Below are 6603 nucleotides of genomic sequence, written 5' to 3'. Positions count from 1 at the left end.
ACTTGCCTATCTAATTAAGTAGGTAATAATAGTACTCATATATGCAGTCTTGTAAAAAATACTTTTTAAATGTATTTAAATACAAATAGTATTTAAAATAAGTATTCCAATAGATACTCAGTTTGATAATAATTATTAGTCTATACATTTATAGGTAATTTTAAATCTTCAATAAATATTTTTTTTACATTATAAATCAACCTAACCGAAGTTCATACCATTTAATTTCTAGAGCATATTACATTATATCATGTTTACTATTTTTTTTTTTAAGTGTAAATTAATACTTATCTAGATTTTTTGTCAAAGAATTTAAATTTTCGGTTGGGTATAATTCACAATAAACTAAATATATTATTGTAAATTGTAATAATTTTTATTTTTTAGTTTATATACATATTTTCATTTTCTATTTTAATTTTTTTATTTTAAGTGACTCAAATTAAAATTAAAATAAACATAGTATATAATATACTAAATGAATAAGGATTTTAAATACAGATACTTTGTCCGAGTATTTTTTAAATAATATTAAAATTATGTATTTGAGAACTTGAAAAATATTTAAACACTTACTCAATTTATTTACAAGACTGCCTATATTATGGTGTAATAGACGTGAAGTCCAGGGGCGTGTGTACAGGGTAAGGGGATAATGAGGGTGTCATACCCCCGTATGGCTTATTTTTACTACATAAAAATATTATATGATAAAGAAATTAATATATGTTTACCCACGCTACATAACATAATCAAAAATGCATAAAACCACCCACCCTTCAAAATAAAAAAGCTGAGCACGCCACTGGTACATCCCGCAATCACAAAATCATGGCATTTATATTGAGGTACCTATATTTTATTTATATCATACAATTTTGGTTACATGCTACACATGTAATAATAATATAATAGATACTATTATAACGTTTATTTACATTTGTGTGTTGTAAACTTATAGTATGATTATAATATTTAAATCGTATTATATAGAAATGTACATTTTTGTAAAGCTTTATTGAAAGAAGTATTATAATAATATAAATTATATTATGCGTGTGAATGTGCACCTATTCGTATGCGAATGGCATGGGATTCGTGTTCATATTCCAGTTGTTATATATAATATATAAATTGCTGTAAAAATAAAAATGTCAAAACAAATCTTATAATAAAAAAATAAAAAGTCATATATGAAATTATTTGTTTAATATTTAACGTAACTAAACATTTACATTATATAAAATTATAAACTCTTACCGATTATCTTTAATATCTATTCACATGTGGAATCATTATAATATATTCATATTATATATCATAATATCATATATACGTGTATACATAAGTACCTCCAAACAATTTAATTTAAATAACATATTTATATTATATATATATATATATATATATATATATATATATGTATATATACCTATGGGCTATGACAAAGTTCATTACGATAACATTTTTCAGAAATGTAATAAATAACTATTATCTATGTTGTATACCTACGTTATAATATGAACGATGTGACGTACTCGTATTTATCTTTGTGTAAAATTTTTTTTATACAATCAAATCCGTTGTCAAATCACGGTTCATTATATGGTGTACGCATCATATCATAAGCATCGCCATTACTGCTTCCGATTACATCACAAATAATTTACTTTTGTAATTTCCGTATAAACGGATATTTTTTCGTCACCAAAAACAATTATTTTTTTTTTTTTTAAATATCTTGTAAAATACATATTGCAGTGGTACATTTTTAATCCCATTGTGTCCTACTGCAGATTTGTCAATCGCATTTGATTCGAGAGACACACCCAGAGGTAGGTACAATTTTTATTAATTAATTATTTTGCCACATGCACTTATTGTTAAACAACATTTACAGATTGTGTATATTTAAATAAACGATTAAAAAAAAAATTATTTTGAACCCTTGAGTTGATAATAATTTATGGACACAAAAACTATTACAAGATTACAAATAAAATAGATAATTAATTTAAATTATTATTATAGTTCTCATTTCAAAGAGACTATGCAAAGCATATTATGCTGAAATAATGAGACTAAGAAAGTGTTCATTAAAATACAGTCATATTTTTTTTAAATTATAATTTAATATAAAACATGGATAATATAAAATATAATTAATCATGATAATAATAACAACAGCATTCAAATATTATATGTTATAAGTACTGGATGATTATATAAATCTAAAGTTTTGACATGCTTTTTAAAACTATTATAAGATTTAAAATTTGAAATATTTGATTCTAATAATTTACAAATTTGGGGGTGTAGTGGCCGGGCGGATTAAGGCATCGGTTGCGACGCGCACCATCGCCTGTTCTAATCCCGGTCATGCGCGGTATCGCTTTCCGGGCAGTTCACACTGTCTGGAAACTGGAAAGAAAGGCCTCCGCCCCCCGCCCGGGCATGCCAGAATGGCCATGTTAACGTGGTTGTGTTTTTTATTTACAATATAAGTTTTTAGTGAGCGTAGTCGATGGCATCTAAACTTAAAATATTTTTTTATAACTAATTAATTACTTTTTCGAAATTTATTCGATTTTAACGTATTTAAAATTTTTACATTGGTAGAATACGGTATAATGCAAACAATAAACATCGGAATGTGAAATAGAAAAATGTTTATATGTTATCACTCAAAAAACTTAAAATATTTAAGTGATATAAATAGTTAAAATGCAATTAAGTTTCAAAAATGATTTTTGTGATTATTTCAAATTATTTAGGTTTATGTATTTCCAAAAACGTCAATAATTTTTGAGAAAATGTGTGTTTACATTATTGTTTTTGGTAGAAGATATTAATATACACAATATAAAGGTACAAGCATAGACGTGTGCAGACCAAAAAATTTACTTTTTATTATTTTGGTATCGTGAAAAATTTATTTTATAGATAATATCTGATCGTCAATCATTTGATCTAATGTGTACTGTATTCTTGCATTGGTAGAGTAGAAGTTTTATAAAATGTTTGGTAAACGGACACTTTGTACTATATCAATTGTTTGAGTTGCATATTGCGAATGTACTTTGTTACGGTGAAAATAAATTGGTAAAAGTCGATAGTGGACACTTTGTATAATATCAATAAACCGGGAAATATATTTTATAAGATAAGATAAAATAAAATTGCTCAAAATTTTAGATCGCAAATTGATATGAAAAGCCGAGCTATTAATTGTAGAAAATTAATAAATCAAATTCTTCTGTCTGTTACTCATGATTCACGAAGCACGAATTTATTATAATAACTATTAGTATTATTTTTATTTATGTCTGTTAAACTATTACCAGTGTAATTATGTAATATGTATAATTTTTTTTTCTATACCTGAAATATTACAAACTCGAGATTGGTAAATTGGGTCCTAAATGACCATTACTCGGTAAATTGAGTCTCAGGGATAAAAACGTAGAAGATAAGTTGGGTCTCACGAAAGAAAGATTGTAAGTCCAGGTTACAAATTAAAAAAAATTAAAACTATTAACTATATAATTATTTTTTTTCCCATTGATAAAATAATGATATACTCTTAACAAATCCAACAGCACTCACAGTCGTTAAAAGTCGAAAACTTTGTAACATCGTACCTTTAATTAAATTTAATGAAGATATCGATAAGTAGGGCTAGTACGTATGTATGAGCCGGTATCTTTTAATATTATAATATATGTTATATATATAACACTAATTAAAATGTACATCATTTTTTTGTTCTGCAGGTAAATTATCGATTGCAATTTATCTAGTTGCCATCTTTCCACTTTGACCTGCTGAAAACTTAAAAATTGGAAAAAATATTGTGAAATTAATTCACTCTAATTTGCTTGGAAGTATAATCAGAATTTGCATATACCCTTGGTTTTTGGTGGTAGTTCTAAATTAACGATAATACTTTCACCGCAAAAAAAATATAAAAACGCCAAGGATATGCAAATTCTGTACATTTCCAAGTAAATTATCTAAGAACAATTTTTAAGTTTTCAGAGTAAAGTGCGGATGAGTGAGGTGAACTTCTCAGACGAGGCCATAATTATATTATACAATTTTCATCATTATTTGTCACTAATGTTTTTTTCAACATACAATGTTTTAGAACGATTTTATAGCTACAACTCAGAGTTATAAATTTAAAAAATAAATAATCACAGCACATGCCTAGTTGTGAACTTTGGCTTAATAATAATAATATTAATGTTTATTAATTAAAAACGCTTTAAATTGAAGTTTGTGAGGATTTCCTATGTGTTTATATGGACGTTTAAGACGTTTTGGAATTTAGGTTTTGCGTCGTTATAGAGCTGAATAGATGTTATCTGTTTCGAGACTATTTTGGTAATAACTAGTAGAACCCGATGAGTGATATGGACTGTGAGTATTAATTAATACTCATGCTCTCGGGCTGCTAGTGTATAAAAAAATATATAAATCTTAAAAATAATATATAATATATTGCGTTTTATTGAGAATTAAGCGAAGGTGTACAATATCGTATCCCTAGGTATACCTATTCAAACAAATTTACATTAATTAAAACGTGACAAAATGAACATAAAAAATATGTAAATTGGTTTTAGTTGTAAAAATAAATTTACATAAATTGATATAAAATATGGATATTCATCTATAGTTTGAATAATGAACAATAACCAATTTTACTACGGATTATTGCTTACTTACCTTGTTTTTGATAAAATATATTTATTTATATGTATGAATGAAATTAAAATCGGTTTTGATAACAACTTAATTGAACTTAATATTATATTACATTAATCCAAATTCATGTTTTTTAGTACCTATAAATAATTCTAAAGTCCTTTTAATATAGCGGTCTCCAAAGTACAATTATAGATAAAACTATCTCAATCTATAATCAACTATGAATAATTCAATAATATATAGTACATATTACATAATATTATATCTGAGGCTCAGATTTTATATCACACCTTTACCAAATGAATATAACTTTCGTTAAATGTTTAGAATAAAATATTTCAAATAAACTAGGTAGCTAAACATCACTCACTCACTTTTCTTTATTCCGGACTGTTAGTTGTAATTTATATTCCATTTTTATAAAAAAAAAATATTGATGTAGATATTTTATTAAATTTGATATATAATATACTACTGGTAGTAGGTAAGAAGAATTGAATATCAAATACGTCTTGTGTTCTACTACTTTTGTCAAATGTAGCGTTATTTTGAGTTGAGTTGAGGCATCGATAGCAAGGATCATTAGCCTGTGAAACTGTGGAGGAGGGAACTGTTGATTGGAACACTTGGATGTTTGGCGGAATTTCGAATGGGCCAGTCATGCCAAAAAAAGCTAAAAACTGTTCACGAAAGAGCGAAAATACATTACCAACGTTTCAAAAATCGACTATTATCAAACCAAAACCCACTAATAAAAATCTTGCTACACCCTCCATTCACGGAAACCTCCCCAGACGCCTAAAATGCAAATGGTGCCGGGATCTGCTATAATATATCCTTCACAAATTAAACCTACTATAATATATCGAAAAAAAAAAGAGAAATAAATAAAAGCAAGCTATGAGTGTCATTAATGGATGATGTCTCTGTACATGTTAATACGTTACAGTAATTTAAAATTGTACTCAGAACACATACTTATTATGCCAACAGGTATAGATAGTATATTTTCAAATAAAGAAAAAAACGTTTAGATGAGCTGAGGCGCTGAAATACTGAATAGTATACCTACCTAATATTTCATTAGCCACCCGATTCCGCTCAACAGGAATAATATTCCACACTTTATTTTGTGTTCATAACACAAATATTTATCATTATTCATTGTAATGTATTGTGAATAATTATTGAATTTAGTGATATAAAAAACAATACGGGAAGTATATAATAAGTTATCAGTGTATTATAATATAGGTAATATTATATATTACCTATATGGCTAAACCTATAGAGTTTTATAAGTAATTAGCTTATTACTTATTGTTTTACCTTGCAAAACTAACGAACTCTTTAGAGTCAATTATTTACTACCTAATTATAAAACAACTTTTATATAATTGGATATTTCTAATAATAAGGTACTAACCTGATACTTACATTTACACAAAATTGTCAACACACATAAATAATTATAACTGTCGTTTATATAATACATTAAATGCCAGAGTACGTATTTAGTTTAATACAAATAAATATCCTATGGTGTTCTGCATAGACCGATAAATAATATCTATATTTTTAGATCTTAGTCCACTCCCGTGGTTATATTATACAATACGCCACGGTCCTATACGGACGTGTACTCATAACCGTTTTGAATAAATTAAACAAATTTCGAACACGACCTAGGTCCAAGGCATATGGCTAATGGCTATATTTAGAATAATTTAGTGATTGCATTAAATATTACAATGTCATTATGATACAGGGTGGATTGTTTTGATATACCATTTTACAGTCATGTTGAATATTACTTCGAATAATATTATTTCCTTCCTTTTATTATTATCTTCGAATACACTTGAACAGTTATCCCTAAATACTATACTT

The sequence above is a fragment of the Diuraphis noxia genome, unplaced genomic scaffold (genome assembly GCF_037042655.1).
Source record: "Diuraphis noxia isolate RWA-SAM2 unplaced genomic scaffold, SU_Dnox_SAM2 contig0004, whole genome shotgun sequence".
Taxonomy (NCBI): Eukaryota; Metazoa; Arthropoda; class Insecta; order Hemiptera; family Aphididae; genus Diuraphis; species Diuraphis noxia.
This window is presented reverse-complemented; position numbering follows the sequence as displayed.